Source organism: Nycticebus coucang, chromosome 21 (genome assembly GCF_027406575.1).
Source record: "Nycticebus coucang isolate mNycCou1 chromosome 21, mNycCou1.pri, whole genome shotgun sequence".
Classification (NCBI taxonomy): domain Eukaryota; kingdom Metazoa; phylum Chordata; class Mammalia; order Primates; family Lorisidae; genus Nycticebus; species Nycticebus coucang.
In genome coordinates this window covers 26,775,306-26,798,865 of record NC_069800.1, presented here as the reverse complement: position 1 = coordinate 26,798,865, position 23,560 = coordinate 26,775,306, and the positions used below count along the sequence as shown (strand labels likewise).

General features: G+C 38.4%; 1 protein-coding gene across 2 annotated transcripts in view; it reads left to right on the top strand.

The window, feature by feature from the left end:
* The first annotated feature begins 15,072 nt into the window (after window positions 1-15,072).
* SNAP25 (synaptosome associated protein 25) overlaps window positions 15,073-23,560 on the top strand; it is a 99,171-nt gene continuing 90,683 nt past the window's right edge. For both annotated transcript variants that reach the window (XM_053574761.1, XM_053574762.1), the window contains exon 1: window positions 15,073-15,230. The gene's annotated coding sequence lies outside the window, so the exon portion shown is untranslated. The remainder of the gene's footprint in view (window positions 15,231-23,560) is intronic.

Genomic DNA, 23,560 nt, shown 5'->3' with positions numbered 1-23,560 from the left:
CAGATAGAAGTGTTGAAGCAGGGGGTTAAGGCCAGATGCCTGGGAAGAAAAGTTTATGACAGTTTAGATACAGGATGGTACAAGAAAAGCAGAGTTTTTCAGAGAGGAAAAACAGGGTTCTGTGAATAGGAACGAACCCTGACAGAGAACGTGTGTGGGGAAAGGGAAATATGCAACAGGAATGGTTACTTTAAAAGGACATATGTAGGTTACAGGGAAATGTAAATAAATATTGCATAGATGCAAAATTCTCCATAATCCTTTCATTTAGGTTTTTTTGTTTGTTTTTTAAGAGACAAAGTCTTACTTTGTCGCCCTCAGTAGAGTGCTGTAGCGACACAGCTCACAGCAACCTCCAGCTCTTGGGCTTAGGTGATTCTCTTGCCCCAGCCTCCCCAGTAGCTGGGACTACAGGCACCCACCATAACGCCCGGCTATTCTTTGTTGCAGTTAGGCAGAGGCCGGGTTTAAACCCACCACCCTCAGTATATGGGGCCAGAACCCTACTCACTGAGCCACAAGCGCCACCCAGGTTTATTTTTCTTTTTAATGTGAACTCATTGGTTTCTTAGTATAATCATGGAGTTGTGTAACCATCATCACTAATTCCAGAACATTTTTCAACTCCAAAAGGGAGCCATATACCCATTAATAGTCACTCCCCATTCACTCCTCCCCTCACCCCCTGGCCATCACTAATCTATTGTCCTCTCCATAGATTTGCCTATTCTGGGGAAATATTCATATCTCTATTTTGTATAAATGTAGTCATATGACATGTGGCCTTTTGAGTCTGGCTTCTTTCACATAGCATAATGTTTTCAAGGTTCCTCTATGTTGTACTATTCATGTATCAGTACTTCACTTTTTTATACGAACAAGTAATATCCCATGATATAGCTAGACCACGCTTTGTTTATCCACTCATCAGTTTGGGTTGTTGCGTTTCTTTAGCTGTTAGACATAATGCTGCTATGAACATTTGTGTTCAAATTTTTTGTGGATATGTTTTTAGTTCTCTTGGGTATAGGCCTACGAATAGAATTGCTGGGTCACGTGGTAGCTCTGTTTAAGTTTTGGGGGAACTGTTTTGATTTGTGTTTTCCTAATAATTAATAATATTAAGCATTTTTCATGACCAATTATAAATCTTCTTTGGAGAAATATCTGTTCAAATCTTTTATTGTTAAGTTAGGTTATCTTTATTATTGAGCTGTATTTTTTATGTCTTCTGCATACAAGTCCTATATCATATATATGATCTGCAAGTATTTTCTTGCTTTTCATTTTATTTTTGCCTTTTCATTTTCTTGGTGGTGTCTTTAGAAATGTTTATGTTTTTTTTTTTTTAAGGAAGTGAATTTTATCTTTATTTATTTATTTATTTGAGTCAGAGTCTCACTAGGTCGCCCTCAGTAGAGTGCTGTGGTGTCAAGCTCACAGCAACCTCAAACTCTTGGGCTTAAGAGATTCTCTTGCCTCAGCCTCCTGAGTAGCCGGTACTACAGGTGCCTGCCACAGTGCCCTGCTATTTTTTGGTTGCAGTTGTCATTGTTGTTTAGCAGGCGGGAGCTGGGCTCAAACCCGCCAGCCTCAGTGTATGTGGCTGACACCCTACTCACTGAGCTACGGGTGCCAAGCCTGAAATTTATCTCTTTTTTGTCACTAATGTTTTGGTGTCATGTCTAAGAAACCATTAACTAATCTGGGATCATGAAGATTCCTGCCTTTGTTTTTTTCCTAAGATTTTTATAGTTTTAGCACTTACATTTGAGTCTTTGAGTAGTTTTTGAGTTAATTTTTATATATATGAGGAAAGGATCTGTGGAGGGCTGACACCACAGCATCCATTTTGTAGGCCAAGTGCCATTTACTATACTAACAGACTTAAGTTTCTATTTCCCTGCAAACGCTAGGCCTCTTCTTGTAAATCATATGAGCAAAACTTGGAAACTTGCCGCTGGGAATTTTCCGCTGCGGCCGGGTTGCTTGGATACCAGGTGAGGCAAACTTCCTCTTTCACCTACCCTTATATACCCTGAGAAACAATGTAATAAATGAGACTTGATCAGGCTTGTGTCTTGTCTCCATTCTTCGCGCCTCTTGCCCCTTCCCATTCTCACCCCCTCAGGTATCCCTGTCAACTGACCTGAGGGACGGGTCAAGGATCCAACTTCGTTCTTTTGCATAGGAATGTCCAATTTTGCCAGCTCCATTTGCTAAAGACTATCCCATTGAAGGTCTTGGCACCTTTATCAACAGTCAGCTGATCATACTATATGCAAATTTATTGCTATCTTAATTGTGTAGCCTTGTTGTAAGTTTTAAAATCAAGGAGTCTGAAATCTCCAATTTTTTTTTTTCCAGGATTATTTTGGCTATTCAGGATCCTTTGAGGATCTATATGAATTTTAGATAGTTTTTTCATTTTTGCAAAATAAATGCTGATAGAATTTTGATTGGAATTGCATTGAATCTGTAGATCACTTTGAGTGAGCTAGTTTTTTTTAATATGGGGGGAGGAAGATATCCAAGTTCATACTTTTGTACCTGGATATCTAATTCTTCCAGAACCATTTCTTGAAAATATTATTCTTTGTCCACATTGAATTTTATTGGCACTTTTAGGAAAAACAAATTAATCATAAATGTAAAGGTTTACTTGTAGAATTTGATTTTATTCCATTGATCTATTCTTATACTGATGTTTTGATTATAGTATCTTTGTATAAAGTTTTAAAATGGGGAAGTGTGAGTCTTCTACCTTTGTTCTTTTTCAAGAAGTTTTTTACTATTCTAAGTCTCTTGCATTTTCATATAAATTTAAGAATCATATTGTATATTTTCCCAAAAACATAGCTAGGTTTTTGATAAGGATTTCATTGATACACAGATCAATTTGGGAAGAATTGGATTTTTAAAAATATTAAGGTTTCTAATCAATGAATATGAGTTGTATTTCCATTTATTTAGGTATTCTTTTTTTTTTTTTTTGGCTGGGGCTGGGTTTGAACCCGCCACCTCCAGCATATGGGACCGGCGCCCTACCCGCTGAGCCACAGGCACTGCCCTAGGTATTCTTTTTTAATAATGTTATGTAGTTTTTATTGTACAAATTTTATATTTAATTTTGTTAAATTTATGTCTAAGTATTTCATTCTTTTCAAAGTTATTGCAAATGCAATTTTTTCTTAATTTTATTTTGATATATTCATTTTATATTGTTCATTGTTAATGTATAGAAATACAATTGATTTTTGTATATTGATCTTGTATCCTGCAAACCTGCTGAACTTATTACTCCTAAGAGTTTTTGTACGTTTGTATGTTTGTGTATTTCTTGGGATTTTTTAAATTCAAGATCACGTCATTTGCAAATAGAAATAGTTTCACTTTTTTCTTTACAATCTGAATGTCTTTTAGTTTTTTTTTTTGTATTGCCTAATTGCTTAGCTATAACTTCCAGTATTGAATATTTTCAAACAGAAATGGTGAAAATGAACTTTCTTCTCTTCTTCTGATCTCCGGGGGAAGGTTTTCAGTATTTTACCATCTAGTATAATGTTAGCTCTGGATTTTTTGGTAGATGGCCTTTATCAGGTTGAAAAAATTCCCTTTTATTTCTACTTTATTGAGTGTTTTTTCTGATGAAAAGGTGTCAGAATTTTGTTAAATGCCTTTTCTGTGTCTACTGAGATGATTATGCAGATTTGTTCTTTATCCTGTAAACATAGTGTATGGCATTGCTGACTTCTGTGTTTTGTTTCATTCCTGAGACAAATGCCTTTTGGTAATCATATATTATACTTTCATATGTTGCTAAATTTAATTTGCCAATATTTTGTTGAGGATTCTTTGTGTCTGATTCAAAAGCAATATTGATCGTGCAGTTTTATTATGGTATCTTTTCTTCAGTTGGGGAGAACAGGGCAATGTGGGCCTTGTAGAATAAGTTGGGAAGTCTTAAGTCTTACCACTTTCATTTGTTGAAAGAGTTTTAAGAGAATTGGTGTTAATTTTTTTTAAAGTGTGTTAGTACTCACCAGGGAGATCATCTGCTCTGAGACTTCTTTTCTGGGAAGTTTACTTGACTGCTAATTCAATCTCTTTATTTGTCATAGGTCTATTATATATTCCCTGTCTTCTTGAGTCAGTTTCACTAGTTTGAAAATTTCTATGAATCATTTTGCTTTATCTAGGTTATCAAACTTGTTGACATACAAGATTTACGTGCGTATGATCCTTTGTAGTTTTTTAATGCCATTAGAAATTTTACCTCTTTTATTCTTGATTTTGTTGCTGCTTTCGTTGACTACTCTAGTGAAAAAATTTGTTAATTTTGTTGATGTTTTCAATGAACAAATTTAGGTTTCATTGATTTTGTCTATTGCTTAGCTAATCTGTATTTCATTTATTTCCACACTAATCTTCATTATATTCTTTTTCTGCTTTCTTTGGATTTGGTTTGCTTTGTTTTCTACCATTGTTAAGATGAAAGGTTGATTATTGATTAAAGATTTTTCTTTTTTCTAATCCAGGTATTTTCAGCTATAAATTACCCCCTGAGTTTTCACTGCATTCATAAGTTTTCATATATTATGCTTTTGTTTTCAATAGTTTCCAAAATATTTTCAAATATTTCTTATGAATTCTTTTTGATTTATTGATTATTTAGGTGTATGTTCTTTAGTTTCTACATATTTTTGAAACTTTCAAATTTCCTTTGTCATTTCTGATTTTATTGCATTGTAGTCAATGATCATACTTAGAATAATTGCAGTTCTTCAATTGTCATTATTATTATTATTATTATTTTAGTTCTTCAAATTATTGAAACTTGTTTCATGGCCTAACATATGGCCAACCTAAAGAATTCCATGTGTGCTTGAGAAGAATATGTATTTTGTTATTTTATAGAATGTTCTATAGAAGTCTGTTAGGTCTAGTGAATTTTTAGTGCTATTCACATATTCCATTTTTTAAAGTCTTCTACTTAAATCTTCTATACACATTAAAAATGGGGTACTAAAGTCTCCAACTGTTATTGTTGAATTGTCTATTTCTCCCTTCAATCTGCCAGTTTTAGACTCTGTCATTATACATTCATAGAAACTAATATATAATTTTACATATATAGAATTGTTAGATCTTCTTGATCAATAACTGTTACCATTATAAAATGTTCTTCTTTGTCCCTAGTAACAATTTTTTTCTAACAATCCATTTTGTCTGATATCCATTTTTTCCCTTTTTAAAAATTATTTGCATGGTATGTCTTTTTCTATCTAGTTTTGCTTTCAACCAATTTGTGCTATTAACTCTCTATTGGGTCTCTTGTTGGTAGCGTGTACTTGCGTCATTTTCTTAATCTGTGTTTCCAGTCTCTGCCTATTGATTGGAATGTTTTATCTATTCACACTTAATATTTGATAAAGCAGGATTTCTGTCTTCTTTTTGATATTTGTTTTCTGTATGTCCTATCTCTTTTTTATTTCTTTGTTCATTCATTACTGCCTTCTTTTGTGTTAAATGGATATCTTCTTGTGTTCCCTCTTAATTTCCTTCCCATTTCTTCCCTTTTATTAAATGTTTCTAGTTATTTTGGGAATGGTTGCCCTGGTAAGTACTATTAATATGCTAACTTTTAAAAATTTAGTTGGGATTAATGCAAACTTGATTTTAATATTATACCAAAACTTTGCTCTCACATACCTCCATTCCCTCTCCTACTTTGTGCTATTTTATTATCATACAAATTACATTTTTATCTTTTATAAACCCATCAAAACAATTTTGTAATTATTGTTCTATGTAGTTTCAATCAGGTAGGAGAAGAAAAGAAATACAAACCAAAAACTACAATAATTCTGGCTTTTAAATTTACCTTTAGTACTCATAGGGCAGGTATGCTAGCAACAACTTTTTTCAGTTATTGTCATTTAATCTAGGAATTTCTCTCTTTTTTATTTTCCTTTTGAGGATAGTTTTGCTGAACATAGACTTCTTGTTCTGTGAGTACTTTACATATGAATAAGCCATCCTACTGCCTCTATGGTTTCTAATGAGAAATCAGTTGTTAATCTTACTAAGAATCTGCTCTATATAATGAGACACTTCTCTTTTGCTGGTTCAATATTCTTTCTCTGTGATTTTTAATTTTGATTATAATGAATGCAGATGTTGATCTTCTTGAGTTTATCTTACTTGGAGTTTGTTGAGCCCCTTGATGTTCAGATGTTATTCCTAAAATTTGGGTAGTTTTGACTATTATTTCTTCACATATTATTTTTACCCCTTTCTCTCTTCTTTGTGGTTTTCCTTTATGCATATTTGGTATGCTTGATAGTGTCTCACAGATTTCTGAGTCTCCATTAATCTTTATTCATCCTTTTTTCTTTCTCTTCCTCAAACTGAATTATCTCAATTTATTAACCTTCAAATTTGCTGGTTTTTTCTTCCGCCAGATTACATCTGCTGTTATGCTATCCTAATAAATTCTTCGTTTCAGGTTTAATAATTTTTAACTTGAGAATTTCTGTTTTATTTTTCATTTGTAATTTCTTTTAAGAAAACAGCTTTATTGACATACAATGAACTGCACATAAAGGGTACAATTTGATGACTTGACATATGCATACTCCCATGAAACATCACCCTAATCAGTTAATGAATTGTTAAACTAAATCAGTTAATGATTTGTTAAACTAAATTTGGCCTGAGGTTGCCTGTCTCCTTTAAGTCCTAACATAATGATCTGTAAACTAACTGAGAACCTGAATTAGGAGTACTACTTTTGGTTTTGTTTATTTGTTTTTTATTGTTTGGGAGTCATTGAAGGTACAAAGAATTAAGTTATACTGATTGTGTAGTCCTCTTGTAATTGTGTCTCCCCAAGACGTGTGCCAGACACCATGAGCCCCGTTCCCCTTCCTCCTCCCCTCTCTCCCTTCCCTCTTTCCCCTACCCTCTTCTTGTATTCACTCATCTACTGCCTTCATATTAGAATTGAGTACATTGGATTCTTGCTTCTCCATTCTTTTGATGCTTTACTAAGAGGAATGTGTTCCACCTCCATCCAGGTTAATACAAAAGATACAGAGTCTCCATCTTTTTAATGACTGTATAGTATTCCATGGTATGCTTACACCACAGCTCGTTAACCAAATATTAAGACATACAAAGAAATATGGCTTGTAAACATGACAGTACAATCAAGAGAAACTATCCATGAGGACACCCAGGCATTAGATATACTGAATAAAGATTTTAAATCAGCTATTATGAATGTTTTTGAATGTTTTAAAGAACCAAATGAGCTCATGTCTAAAGAACTAAAGGAAAATATGAGGAAAATGTTTCACAACATAGAAAATATCAATGAAGAGACACAAATTTAATTTCCAGTATGTCTAATGCTGGAGTGTCCTCAGGAATAGTTTCTCTTGATTGTATTGTCCTGTTTACAAGTCATATTTCTTTGTATGGCTTAATATTTAGTTAAGAACTGGGCACTTTAAATAATACAATGTGGAAATTCTCAAAGTCAGATTTGCACCTTCATCCTCCACCATTTGTTGTTGTTGTTGTTGTTATTTGTTATTATTTTTGTTGCTGCTACTATTGGGGAAGGGTTTGTTGGTTTTAGTAATTTTCCTGAACTACTTCTGTAAGTGTTCTTTATTGTGTGTGGCCTTGAAGCCTCTGCTCAGCTAATTTAATGTTCAGCTGATGACTGGACAAAGATTTCTTTAAGTGTCTTGCACCACTAAGTTTTCTAGTTCTTTCTGGGAAGTTCTATGTATGTGTGTGTTGTGATAATCTTTTAATGCTCCACTAAACAGTTTAGAACACTGCCTTGGTCTTTTCTCCCTGATGATGCAGAATTTCAGGTCATACAGAGGTGAGAGTACAGGGCCTTCTCAGATCTTGGACATGTGTACAGTTCTATACATGTGCATGGGTATCTAGGTTTCCAGGAATATGGCAAAGCTTTTTAATGCCCCCTATAGACATCTCATGTTCCATCACTTCCTTTTAAGATTTTTGTCACCTTCTTGCTTGTCTCAACTATTATCACTGCTTCAGGCAGCTGCTATGTTAAACATTTGATGCTGATTGTTTTTGACAAGTTCCCTGGGGAAACAATGTTTACACTATGTGAACTGTATGTCACATCAAATAAAGACGAGTCTTAAGAGTGATAGTTTCAAGGGAACTTTAAATATTGATGGGATTCTTGGGAGCTCAAAACCAATTTTTTCTGCCTCCAAAAAACATATAGGCTGATAATTTTCAAGGCTACTAGAGAACTGAGGAAAGAATAATAGGAATAGAGCAAGTTATATGACACGAAGTTTGCTGTCCTTTCCAAAATTCAGCCAGTTTTCTTGAATAAATGTTCCTCAGATTATTGCAACCCTTTGGTTAATTTCCAGAGTTCTAAAAATTTTATTTTGACAGTTTTTACCAATGCTTTTGTTGCTTCTGTGGAGGAACAAATTTTCAGAGACACCTACTGCATCATTCCAAAAGTGGCTCTCTTGTAATCTTAATTTTATTATTAAATTATTGCCTCCAATAGAGCTCCTGTCCAGATGTCAGCTCTCATTTCTCAGTTTTTCAACTTTCATTGCAGTATCTCTTTTTAGTATTGTTCATAAAACAAAGGGATTAAAAACACATTTCAATGCATCTTTTTTTCCCTCCACTATAAAAGTCAATACCATTTTGGTTGTCCGAATAAGAAAGTTTTCAGAACTGTCAGGAATTATGACAAAGAAGAATTTACTAAAAAAAAACAACCAAATATCATTGAAAATGATTGCCTCTGGGAAACAGGATATAGATATAGCTCTAAGCAAATATAAAATGGCAAGAGGAGAAGAGTGCTATGAAGAAAAGTAGTATAAGAGTAAAGAATAAAACATGATAGTGAGTTAGAGCTTAATGATTTTGCACGAGTTTGGATGGCTAGGGAAGGCTTTTTTCAAAAAGTGGCATTGGCAGAGATGAGATGCGAGGAGACCTGGGAGAGAATATAGAGTGTAGAAGTAATAGCACATACAAAGGTCAAAAAGGGAAGGAGGGTGCTTGGTTGTTCAATGGACAGCATGAAGGGCAATGTGATTGGAATGGAGGTAAGTGGAGAAAGAGTGCTGGGAAATGAGTGTGGAGAGGTGGCTGGGAGCATGGTTACATAGAGTAAGGGAAGAATTTCTAAGTGTGATGGGAGCCAGTGAACGTTTTTGAGAAAGAATGTGATTAGATTTGTCTTTTAAAATTATCGCCGCAGCAGCTATTTAGAGAAATAGGGCTAGAGGACAAATTAGGAGCCTGCTGTGATAGCTCAAGTGAGAGATGAGGGTGGCTCCACCTTAGTTAAGGTGGTGTCTGTGGAAGTGTTGAGAAGTAGTTGTCTTTGGAAAATATTTTGTATTTGTTCTGGGATGAGATGTGCATATGAAAGGTCACTGCAGTAAGATTTTTATCCTAAGAACTAGGGGATGCAGGCACCATTTACTAATGTGGGTGACTAAGGGGAAGGGAGCCTCTTAGAATAAAAAAAAAAATCGGGTGGCGCCTGTGGCTCAAAGGGGTAGGGCGCCAGCCCCAACTTATGCATATATATATATATATATATATATATATATATATATATATGTTCAGTTTGAGCTATCCAGATGAGTGTGTCCATTAAGGAGCTAGAAATATACCTCTGAAGATCATGAAAGTGAGAATGGAAATACGAAAATAAAAGTTATTTGTATATATATACAATGATAGTTAAAGGCATGATTCAAAAAATTTTAAGACAACATGTGAAGGAAGGAATAGGACATTGAGCGTCTCCATGTCCCATGGTCAGTACTGAAGTCTGGAAGACCAATCAGAATTCTGTGTAATCTGATAGGGATTTAGGCTGGAAAGTTTTCAAGACTATTCTAACTCCACTACCAATTGACTATGTGGTGTAAGATTCTTGTATATTAATTGAGAATTTAAATAATGATTATTATTTGACATACTTCAAAGAGTTGATGCAAGAATAAAATGAGATCACATGTGTGACAATTCTTTACAACTCGCACAGAGCTATACAAATGTAATCTGTTCAAGTTTTTTCTCTTTGGCATAGGACAGTTTCTGTGGACATATGGAGCTCCCAGGGGGTTTGTGTGGGACTCAGGGAAATGTCCACTTTAGCCCGTGACGCACTACAATTTTGTTGCTTCAACCCATCTGCTATAAAAAGTGAAGAGCCAACCAAACCAAAAAAAGAGAGAGAGAGAGAGAGTGAAACAGTGGTGAGGGCAACAGATAATGAGAGCTGTAAGAAATGGAAGGAGTTGGTACACAGTATCAAGTGAACTTAGAAGTCAAGCAAGATGAAAAGTCCATCAGACATGACCAAGAGATTGTTGATGCTGTCAATTGGCATATTAGAGTGTGCCTTGCCTAGCCTGGTACCTTTTAGCTGGCAGAACTGTGATGCTCTACCCTGCCATGATTAATAAAATTGCACAATATAGCCTTGCTCCATTCCCACATATATCCTGAATCATTCACTTTAATCCCTCTCAACCTGATCAACCCACTTTCAGAGTTCCTTACCCTTGTAATCAATTCTTGTTTGAGACCTCATATCATCTCCCTCAAAACCACTGATCTACATGGTCATTCTGTTTGGACTTCTGGCTGACCCCCTCAGGTGTATTTTGAGTGCATCTTCTGCTCTGATTCTTATTTAAGCTGCTTATTAGACATTACTGTCTGAATTCATTCCTTGATTGTAATTTGCACTCTCTTCCTTTGAATATGTTGCTGCAGTTTACTCCAGATTAAATAGCCTAGACCCCTTCCTTGGAATTCACCCCAACCAAATCTTGTGATTCACTCAACCAAACCATGATTCATAGACACATCCCTCTAGCAAATGAAACTCAAAGCCACTAATGAGAAAAGGCATGCACAAACCAAGGCAGAGAGGAAGTGTGCCAAGGCAGAGAGGAAGTGAGTCTGAAAGAGCTGGAAGCATCTGTGACTAAAACATAGTGATTCTGAACTTGGACCCTGGGGTTCAAATCCTAGCTGCATCATTGACTCACTTGTCATTTGCCAGGTTATTTCATCTCTCTAACCCTCAATTATTTCCTTGATTTTACCCAGATTCCAATATATTCCAGTGTCAAGCATATGGCAGGTATTAGATGTTGAGGTAATAATGAATTAACACAGATGAAAAGACCAAGGCCCAGAATGATTGCATGATACTTTTCTTATTAAGAGCTAATAAAGAAATCTTCCATATTAAAGAGAAGAATTATACGTCATTTCTTACAGAAATATTCTTCACAGTGCCAGACATGAGTCTAAGTGCTTCACAATTTCCTTCTAAATTGAATATAATTATTATACCCATTTTGCCTATGAGATTACTGAGGTACAAAGTGCTTACAGACTTGCTCAAGGAATATTGTGATCCCTTTCAAATAACCTTTTGAATTGCACTAATTTTGACTTCCATTTTCTCCTCTCTGTTCCTGATTGTCACAAGGCTCTTCCTCCCTACTTGACCACAGACATGTCTCTCAGCATTGGGGAGGGTTGTAGGATGCAGTCACATATGAAAGAGGGTCTGTAATTTTGATTATACAAAATTCTCTAGCTTCTGAGAACTCCCCTCCTCCCTTCCCACAATGCTGTTCTTAGTAAAGAACAAAGTGTTATTTAAAATTCTGTGTACAGATTTATTTTTTCTTAATGTGGCAAACCGGGAACGGCAACTAATATTGTTGTTTCTGTTTTGCCTCTTATAAGATATATTCCTATTTCAGTGGCTTTAGGAAACAAGGACAGCCTGGGTAATTTAGACTCGGGCATTTAAGATTTTGCAGGTTTATACTAATTCACCATTTATAAATGGGGATGGTCAGGGCAGAGCTGGAGTAAGCGCTGGCAGAACATATAAAGAGAAGGAAAAAACAAACAATGTAGAAAGCAAGCCAAGAGATGGAAACAGTTGATCCATCCTTGTGCCCAAACCTTGTGTCCTCACTGTTTTGAAATATTGTCACATAGTGCCAAGCATGTCCCAAAGAGAGGGCTTCTGAGCTAGGCTAGAACTAACCTACTTCTAAGCTGACTTCGGAAAGATCACATGGTATTTATAAAAGCTTTTTATTTTTCTTTATGAAATTGTAATTATTGAAAGTCAACCACAAATCTTGCACCTTACCTTGGATATGTGTATAAGCTAAATACCTTGAACCTGGAGCTATTGAAAACAGGAATACTTTTGGGCACAGTGTACCATAAAAGCTTTCAAAGACTAAATTAACATAGTATAAATATCTATCCAGCAGAGTAGGTAATTTTCTCATTACTCATGGAATGAGTTCCTAAGCATTAGTTACTCTTTGCACTGGTTCTTTGTAGAAATAACTCACAAGCAGCTTAATCATTTTGGAGCAAATTTTCCATCACCTACCTTCTCTGCATGGCTCAGGCCTTCGTAAACCCTGCATGACATAAATCTGCTGATTCCTTATTGGCAAGGATGGTAATTTTTTAAATTTGCTTTTGTTTTGTTTTAATCAAGCAATGAGAAAATCCTAGGGGGAAGAAAATCTCATTTTCCTATTCAAAATACATTTAGTGCTATCTGGTCATCCTTAGTAGACTTATATTAATCCAATGTTTATGCTTCTCAAATTAGATTCTGTTACCTTTCCCAGAGCAAGACGAAGAACCTCTCAAACAGCATCATTTTCAAAACAAGCTCAGGGCAATGGAAAATGTTGTCACCACCCCCAAGATAATCCTGCAGGGCCCATGGTATTTTCCGTAAGGCCTTGAATCTGTCTGACTCTCTCCTCCTATCTGTCATTTTTAAAGATGTCACTGTAGGCATCAGCAGCTGAAAACTCAGAATACCGAACCAGTCTTTCCCACATAGCTTTTGCCTGCAGGATAAGTCTCCTTCACTGACGTAGCTGCTTTTTAACTTCCCTTTTTTTAATCTGGAAAATCCCCCGCCTCCTCCATTCCTTCACAAGACTTTCTGCCTGAATGACATCTAGTCTGAGGGCCATACACATATTTTGTATCTCCCCACTGCAAGTTGTTTTTTTCTTCTCTCTGAACTTCCACATACTACTTTTTTTTTTAAATGTCACATTTTGGGGGAAAAAAAAATCTGGCAGTGCCATTGAATTCGTCACCACTTTTACCCATCCTATTCAGGCTTGTTTCCAAGTAAGAACCCTTAGGGAGTTTTATTGGCAATTAAGTACTCAAAGACCCTGCAGATTTTTCTTCTTCTTTATTGTATAGAAATCTTAAATGTTTAATGAATATTTAAGTAAACAAATTTCAGCAATACGTCTCATTTTAGAAATGTGGCTTTAATAAACATTCAAACACTACTTGTTAATTATTATTGCAAACATCAATATGTCAAAATACCCTTTGAGGTCAGGAATCTCTAAGAACAATTACTTCTACGGATTTCAATTAAAAGCATCCTTTATTAAATTCTTACAGTCCCTCTCCTTCTAAATGAGGTTCCTTCACAACTCTTTGGCCCTCTCTCTCCCACCATATGCCATTAAAAGACGTATATACTATTGCCTAAACTTGGCTCTCAGACCAGTGAGGGAGGGTGTTTGTATGTATTTGTGCGTGTACGTGTGTGTATTGGGGAGAGAAAGGTGTTAGCACCCCGTTTTTTTTTGTTTTTTTTTTCTTTTCTGGACTCAGCTCCAAATGATGTCTTCTAAACAAGACAGGATTTTCCATCGCCTAAAAGAGGCCATCAACATTTAACACTGCAAGGCACGACTTCTAATCGCATCCTTCCCGGAAAAGTACAAACAGTTCCTCAGACGAGGTCCCCCACCTCCCACACGCTCCCCAGCTCGTCCTCCCCGCGGAGAGCCCCCTACAGCCTCCCCGACACCTGTGAGTCACGGGGCGGGGCTGCCACCGCGGAACTATTTGCATACCCACTACCACCCGCCCTCCCTAGGCGACTAATGCACTACGAGGGAGGACAATTAGGATTATTACATTGTGACTATCGTTTTTAATCTCTAATATGACTAAAACAAGAAGCCTTCCTCTCTCATGCCCTGTTTTGAGTATTAGAGGGCCTCCAAGCCAGCCTCTGCTGGTATCAAGGTTTAAGTCACCACCAGAACTCTGTCTTGTCCTTGAATCCGAAACCCTCCACCTTCTCCGGGGTTGTTTGGACAGTCCTATCAGGCGCGTACGTGCCTCAGAGGACTCTTCCTAAGATACGCAACACACACCCCAGGCTCCGACTGCAAATTCAACCGAAAACAGCGTCACCTATTTGGCCCACAGCAAAAGAACTCTCAACTCCAAGCCCCGAGCCCGCCCCTTCCCCGGCTCCGCCGCGGTCTCTCGGCGATAATTGCTCTGACGTACTTCAAACGCCGTGCGCCAGTCTCTCCCCCCAGCTGACCACATTAGTGAGAACTCCGAGCCCTCGGCGCTGTTTCTGATAAAATGAAGAAACCACCCATTAAAAATAGCAACCCACGTAACCAGGCCGTATATGGATGGAGCTGGGAGGGTGGACAGGGATGCCCCTTCGGACCCTCTTCCAAGAAAACAGGTCGCCGCTGAAACCTCCTCCCCCACCACCCGCCTCCACTCCTCCTCTGCCTTCCCTGCCCTTACGTGACTCAACCCGAGACTCCACTGGACTGGGGGCAGACGCGGTGCGGAGGCGGGGGGATACACACGCGCACACACACATTTGCAGACATATATACACACGCATACACAACAAAGAACATCTAGAAACCAGTCTCGAGATAAATGTGTTTGCCCAGGACCTAGAGTTAAAATGGAGTCCAAAGAATCACCCCGTTCGGGTGCTTATAAAAGATTGAAACAGGAGGGTTTGCAGCAAAGCACGCGGGGAGCTGAGTCAAGCCCTCCGCACCTCCGGGCTCCGCCCCTCCCGCCCCCGCCGCGCCCCCCTCCCCCAGCGCACTTCCTCCCCGCCCCTCCAGGAGTCGGCTATTAAAAGCTGCTGACGTCAAAAGGGACGGCCATCTTTGATGAGGGCACAGCTCACGTTGCATTGAAGACGAAACCTCGGGGAGGTCAGGCGCTGTCTTTCCTTATCTCCCTGCTCGGCGGCTCCTCCACACTTGGAACCCGCAGGGGCCCAGCGAACACCACCCTCTGGAGAAGCCAAGGTAAGGAACCCCCTCCCCAGGCCGTGGTCCTGCCTCCGAATGGCTGAACACCCAGAAGGGACCGCAGCTGGTCAGACCAAGTGAGCTCGGGCAAATCCAAGTATTTGTGCACTTAGGGTGCGGTATTCCGTGTGTGCACGTCTGGCTGGACTCCCGCCTGGGGTTTGATAAAGTATTCTCGAGGTGAGCTGCTTGGGGAAGGGATGAGTGGGAACTCTGCAAATGAAGCGATGGAGGGAAAGAGCAAGGATATGAACCAAATAATAACTTACTCTTTTGAAACAGTAGTGGGACCCCTTCTCTCTTCCATTTTTGCGATGCAGTTTTCAGAGATGTTTAAGCTGTTAGGTTTTCTTTCGTTCTAACCCTGTTATTAAGACTGTTGTTGTTAGGGCGCTGTTATCCAGGGAAGAAGTAAGAAGAAGGCAGGATGTGGGCGCTGGGGAGGCCAGAGGAGAAAGGGGGAGTTCCCGCCCCGGGCAAGCCGAGCTGCGGCAGCGACCGCAGCCTCCCTGCCCCACGGACTTGATTTAAGCCGCCTGCTCCGCGTCAGCCGCAGGCTGGCGGGAGGCGGGCGGGTGGTGCTGGGTGGGAGGCTCTGCGGAGGGCTGGCGCTGGTGGGCTCGGCGCGGAGGCTGCGGCGGCCGGCGCTCAGCACCCTGGATAGCGGAGCCGGGGGCTGTCACTGGCGCCCGCGACCTTTCAGCACCGGGGACAGCGGTCCGGCCGCGGCGCCGCAGCTACCTGCGGCAGAAATGCCCGGCCAAGGCCAGCTGTGCTAGGGCTTTGGGCTAAATAGTCTCTCTCTGACCTCGATCTTACAGAGACCCTTAATAGAGCAGGCATAGTAGGTTAAAAGAAAACAAGAGAGACAGAAGAATAAATCCTGCCCACGGGGGCTCCTTTGCAGACAATTGCCCGCTCCCCTCCTCACTTCCTGCATAGCGTCAACAAAATAATAGTCCACTTGTGAAAATCTTCTACCTTACTCTCTGCCCCTTCTTTTAGGTAGGAAATAAACGTATGTTTAAATATATGCCTTTATTCTTCAATATGATCTCAAGGGTTTGTTTTTGGATTTGATTTTAACACAGAGTAGATCATGTGATGGTACCTCTGATGATACCTGTTTATCTGTTTACAAGAGTGATATATTTCTACATATATTGCTATTTGATTAAAATTTGAGACTAGCTGAACTAGGCAGAATCAACTTTAAAAAGGAATCTTTCTTCTCCTTCCTTCTTCCCCCACCCTTGTGTTTAGGCATGAACACAAGACACAAAAATGCATGTCTGAGAAATATTACAGGTTCTCTGGAATTTAACCTCTTTGGCCATGGTTTCAGAGTTAGTAGAAATTTTTCCAATCGACATTTGTTATCGCGGGCTGGTCGCTTTTGATTTTGACAACATTAACACTGGTTTTCCTCAGAAGAATCCAACTATGTCCTTTAGGGTAATTCAGGTAAAAGAACCAGAGTGTTAGCCTGGAACAGGACTCTGACCTAAAGCTCACTGCAATTTCTATTATGGCACTGCGGGATTTTGCTGAGGCAGTGATAAGTACTTTAACCATTTTCTACTCTGAGGCTTGGAGCATTAAGCAAGCAAAAACCATCACAGAGATATTTCCCTCTGTTTTATAAAGATAAAAACGATATAAAATGACTAGGATCAAAATTGTGCCATTGGAGTAGCTGGTAAAGGAGAGTAACCGCGTCATCTGTAAGAATATATACAAGGCATTAAAGAAACCCCATTTTTATTCTATTAAAAGACCCAGAATAAAATCTTGAGTTCTGTTTAGTTAGTCTTCACTCAAATCATCTGCATTCCACAGATACTAAAATTTCCTGTTCACATACAGACAGTATTTTATTCACAAGCTATTTAATTATTTACTAGTTTTTAATGGTTAACTTTGTATTTCTATGCATGTAGACCTGTTATTGTGCATACATGTAAAATTATTTAGGTGGAAATTTATACAAGAGTATGTAAATGCATGAAAGAAGTTTATAATTCTGTGATGTGTAGACAAAATAAACAACTGTTGTCGCGGACCGCCAGTCGAATGAGTCTCAGTCCGAGGGTTTTCAGGGCGAGAACGGCTCAGGTTGATTGAAAGGGCGACGCAGGAAAATGACAAACTGCCACACACCAAGGATGATGAAGAAAGCAGTTGTACTTTACTGAATTTTAGGCATGGTTTTTATACATTTTTGACAATGTGTTACAGACTACAAAAGATATTTTTATGACTTGCTGAAGCTTACAAAGTTCTTATCGAGTTTTGTAGATGTGAGTAGTCAACCGTCTTTTCTTACACAATGCTTTTGCCCGCAAGGGGGAACAAAGACTGCTGCTTATCAGCAGTTACTTTTTTACTTCTCTTTAATCTATGTTTAAACCTTTCTTTTTTGTGGGACTGCTTTGTTCACATTTTATATTTTTCTTTCATTACATTTAATTATGATTTTATATATAATTTGAGTTATGTGTGTATGATTTAGGTGTTAGATTTAAGTTTTAAAGAGTAATGAGTAAAATTGTGTGGAAAACAATTATAGTGAAAAAATAGATCTCAGAGAAAGACTTTACTAAGGAATGTAGTTTCAAAGAACGAGATAAGAAGCTGGAGGGAGTGGGTATCTGGTAGGAACATCTTAACTCACCGTTTCTGCATTCTCTTGATGCATTGTTTCAATTAACTGACTTTTATGGTGGGAACATGTTCCCTTGGAGACATTCAGTCTCTTAGAGTAGATGAAGTCATGGATTAGTAAATCATTATGTTCATTCTTAGTTTCTATAGGCATTCAGGCAACATTTAATCATTCAACTCAACAAACAAGTTTTAAACAGGTTTCAGGGTAAAGGTTATTCAGGCCTTTATGCCGCACCTCATGAATTCTTACGTTCACTAAAAGGCATGCTAGGCAACTTATGCGCTGCTGTCGCAAACCAGGGGGACTGGGGGCAACGCTCCGAGAAGCACCCACCGCCTTACCGCAGTTTTTACAACGCGGACAGAGCCATCCCGCCACGGCTTGATGCCGGGGGTGCGGCATTTCCCCCTTTTTTGTTAATGAAACGTAGCTCAAAGAGGTCTTGGCGAACAGCCTTTAAGGAGGAAAAGACACAACGAAGGAGACATGGTAACAGTAAGACAACAAAAAATATCAGGCATCCAATAATGACAATAAACACAATGTACTGAATCCAAGACACAGGATTTAAAGATTTAAGATTGTCAGAGAGGGATTGAGCCAGTGAATCAAGAGAAGTGCTAGGTAAATGAGCTTCACTGATGGCAGTGATATCTTTTTGGAGAGTATGTAAATCATGTGTAATATCATTGTCCTTCCAGACACCCTGTAGATGAGCTTTAGTTTTGTCCCAGGAAGTGGACATATTATAGGGTAAAGGAGTGACACAAATAGCAGGAAAGGAAGAGTGACATCTGGTTTGAAGTTTATGTTGTATAAACTTGATATCTTGTCCTAAGGCTAAAACTACTTCTTCCAAGATGTTAAGTTTTGCTTCAAGTTTATTATCTATACTGGCTTGAGTCATTAAAGCTAGAGTGATGTTGCTGCTGAGAGAATTCACAAAGTGAGCTGTGTGAACTTCTTGAACCAAAGCAGTGGTGGCTACAGCAAATGTTGTAACTATAGAAATTAAAGCTAAAATACCAAGAATTAAAGCAGCCACGAACCTTTTAGGGCGGAGTAACTGATTAACAGTATGTAGAACTTGTAAAGCAGAATTATCATACCAAGGATCATCTTGTAAATCAACAGGTAATAGTACATAAGAGGGTCTTTTAACAATTAAAACAGAATTAAATAAACGTTCATTAAACAAGTCAGTAGAAGTAAGACAATTTGTAACTTTACAAGTGGTACAAGAAATATGGTAAGAATTTTTAGATTGAGTGATAGTTAGATATTTATTAGGAGCTAAAAGTAGAGCATATGGATATCCAACACAAGTTCTTATAGAAATTGGATTAGGTTTAGGCATGTTAGGTTTCTTCTCTAAGATCAAGTTGGATGCAGCAACAAGTCTGAATAAATCATAATGTATTTGAGTGTTATTATTGTTTTGAGCCACCCATATGGGCTCAACTAAACCAGGTGTGAACCACCTTCGTACTGGTTGAGGGCTACCAGACCATTGATATTTATGAAATTTATCTAAGTGATTCGATAAATATTGGTTATGATCATAGCAGGAAGTAGGAGAATAATCCCAGATAATTGTATTAGAATTAATGGGAGAATGTTTGTTAGCAGCGTCTGGGAATCCGCAAGAAAGCCAAGTAGGGGTTTTTGTTAAAGAGGATTCCCAGAAATGATTTTTATCTCTATATTTTTCTTTACAATTAGGGAGAGGTAAGTGGTCCACAGATAAACAAGTTTCATTATAATCAGGACTTCCAATAGTTTGTATTTCATATTCCCACATATAACGTCTATTGGCATCATGAGGATCAGGAGCATCAGATAAAAAGACTCTGTAACTTGTGGGTAAACAAAAAGGAGGCGTTTTGCCTTTTAAAGTAAAGCAAATAGGTAAGGAGTCGGCTTTGCCAGTGAAATTAATCAAAGCCGCAGCATGATGTCTGGATTCTGAGTCAGTTAAACCTCCTAAGCGGATTGAATCATTAGAAAGAATTTTTATGGGGTCTGTATCTAGCCAGCCTACAGGATGTAATAATGGAGGGTTAGGAACATAAGACCAATAAGCTGCAGTTTCTACCGTAGGAGTAGAAATTAATGATAAAAAGGCAACAAAGTACATTGTTGGAGTTAGAGGGCTGTTTTGAGATATGAGAAGTTGTTTAGCTTGTTTCACCAGGGTGCGGATCTGTGTCCACGTGATCTTGGAGGGTCTCGGTGAAACTGTCACAGTCGTCTTCATCTGTGCAGATAGGATCTTTATCCGCCGCAGGCGTTGTCTTCTGCGCCGGGGTCTCCGGAGGAGCCGGTTTGATGAGCCGGTCTGGAATCCAGATGGGAGAGTCGGCATCCTGTGGAAATATGCAAGCATAGCCTCGTCCGGAGGTTAACAACACATCAGGGCCTTTCCATTGGCCCGATAATAAATCTTTCCAAAGAACTTTAGGAAGGGTGGCAGCCGATTGTGGCTGCCAATGGGAGAGAGCAGGGGTTAAATTATTGGAGTTTACATTAAGGTGATTTAGGACGAATAAAGCATGGGTTAAAATATGATGAGGAGAGAAATATTTGTGAGCCTTTTGTAGGCGTTCAATTTGTAATTTTAATATTTGATTAGTTCTTTCAACAATCGCTTGACCCTGAGGATTATACGGGATCCCCGTAGAATGAGAAATTTTCCACTGTATACAAAATTGTTCAAATGCTCGAGAGGTATAAGCTGGAGCATTGTCTGTTTTTAATTGATGAGGAACACCTAGCTGCTGAAAGCAGTAAAATAGGTGTTGTACAACATCTTTATAAGCCTCTCCAGATCTTGCAGAGGCACATATATAATGAGAGAAGGTATCAACAGTAACATGTACATATTGTAATTTTCCAAAACTAGAGACATGTGTTACATCCATTTGCCACAATACATTGGGACGTAAACCACGAGGATTGACACCGAATTTTAAAGGATGATGAGTAATAGGACAGGATTTACACCTTAAGACTATTTGCCTTGCCTGTTCTCTAGTAATTTGAAACATTTTTCTTAATGCGTTAGCATTTTGGTGATGTAAGGCGTGGCTTTCTTCAGCTTCAGCCACTGATGCCACCGTAGTACGTGTTAACAAATCTGCAGTGGCATTTCCTTGGGCCAAAGGGCCAGGTAAATTAGTATGTCCTCTTATGTGACCAATATAAAATTGGTTATTCCTTTGCTGAATTAAAGTTTGTAGTTTCTTTAATAAAGGTAGAATAGTTGAGGTTCCTGTTAAAAGAGCAGTTTCAAGAGCCGGAAAAAGAGAAGCAATATACTTTGAGTCTGTATACAAGTTAAATTTTTGTTCGAAGTTATTAAAAGCTGAGATTAGAGCCCATAACTCTGTTTGTTGGGCAGAGGCTTGTGTAACCTCCTTAATAATAGGAGACAGGCCTGGGCTAAAAACTACGGCTCGACCTGTAGAGGAACCATCTGTGAACAAGGTTATTGCGTCAGACAGAGGCTGTTTGGAACACATAAGAGGAAATATAAGTGAAACTGTTTTTGTAAATTCAATTAAAGGATGTTTAGGATAATGGTATAAGATTTGACCTGCATAGCCTTGTAAGGCCAATACCCAATCATCATTATTTTGAAATAGTTGTTCCACTTGAGTTTTATTATAAGCAGTTACAATTACATGAGGATCTTTACCAAATAATTCCCGTGATCTTTTTCTTCCTTTATCAATTAATAAAGACACCAGGTATGGATAATCAGCAACAATCTTTGTCTGAACATGTGGTAAATGAATCCATTCTAAAATACCTTCCTGCCATAGGCAAGCTGTAGGAGTATACTCAGTAGAAAAAATGAGTAGAGACCATGAATTTTGATAATTAAGTTGTTTAACCCTGGCCTGGGTTAAAGCTTGTTCAACAACTTCTAAAGCCTGCAAGGCTTCTGGAGTTAATTGTCTAGGGGAACGGGGATTGGAGTTCCCCTGTAAGATAGCAAACAAAGGACTAAGAGTTCCTGTAGTAATTTTTAGAAAAGGTCGAATCCAATTTATTTCTCCCAGTAATTTTTGATAATCATTAAGAGTTTGTAATTTATCTCTCCTTATTTGCACCTTTTGAGGTGCAATATAGTCAGAGTGAATCCATTGTCCCAGATAACTTAATGGTTTATCCCTTTGAATTTTTTCAGGGGCAATTACTAGACCAAATTTAGTTAATTGTTCTATAGCCTTTTCTAACATTAGTTGTACTTTTGGCAGCTCCGGATGAGCTAGTAAAATATCATCCATATAATGAATTATGTAGGCGCTAGGGAATTGTTTTCTCAGTGCTGCTAATGCAGCCGCCACGAATTTTTGACATAAGGTAGGGCTGTTCTTCATGCCCTGTGGTAAAGTTTTCCACTGATATCTTTTAAACGGTTCCTGTAAATTTAAAGAAGGAACGCTGAAAGCAAAACGAGGACAATCCTCAGGATGTAAATTAATAGTAAAAAAGCAGTCTTGCAGATCTATAATTATAAGTGACCATTGTGCTGGTACTGCTACAGGAGACGGAAGCCCAGGTTGAAGGGAGCCCATGTCTTCCATAATGGCATTTACTGCTCTTAAATCTTGTAAAAGTCTCCATTTACCAGATTTTTTCTTAATGACAAACACAGGAGTGTTCCATGGACTAGTGGATTCCTCTAAATGACCTTTATCTAATTGTTCTTGTACTAAAATTTGTAATGCCTGTAACTTTTCTGTTGTTAGGGGCCACTGACTAACCCACACAGGAACATCTGTTAACCATTTTATTTTACAGGCATAGTTTTCTGCAGTGGCCCCTATGAAAAACACTGATCGTTAAGTTGATCACCTGTAACTAGTTTCATGTCTAGGACATGTAAAAGATCTCGTCCCCATAAAGTATAGGGTAGAGAGGGTAACACATAAGGTTGAAAGTAAATTTTCTTGTCCTTATATTCACATAACAAATGAGATGTACTACGCATGACACCAGAAACAGAACCGAGACCAACTAAAGAAGACCCAGTTCGATGAACCGGCCAGGATCTCGGCCAGTCGGAGGCAGCAATGCAGGTTACATCAGCGCCTGTGTCCATCAGGCCCTTAATGGGCCTGCCTTCTATTTTCATTTTTAACATTGGTCTATCATATAGATCATGTATAAGAGCCACACAATCCTGATCAGTAAATCCAAATTGACCCTCTCCCCTGGCATCATGTAAATGCCAGGTGGGGAGCGGTATATATGGCAATAACAATAACTGAGCAATTCTTTGTCCCTTATGAATTTGTGTAGTTTCTACTAAAGACTTTACCATGACTTTAATTGTATTTTCAGTGTCAGAATCAATTACTCCTGGAACAACTTCAAAATGTTTAGTGTAATTGGAACTACGTCCCAATATAACACCAACAGTACCTGGTAATAATTTTCCTTTTATTCCTGTGGGAACTAACACAACACCATCATGTTTGGATATGATTACATCTTTAGAACTGGCAAGGTCTAAGCCTGCACTGCCAGGAGTCCCACGTGGGAGATCATGAATTGTCCATTCAGGTGGTATACAATTAATAGTAGATGTGGGCTCTAACTTAGGTCGTACTGCGGTAGAAGCAGGAGACTCTCCCTTGGAGTCGGGGCT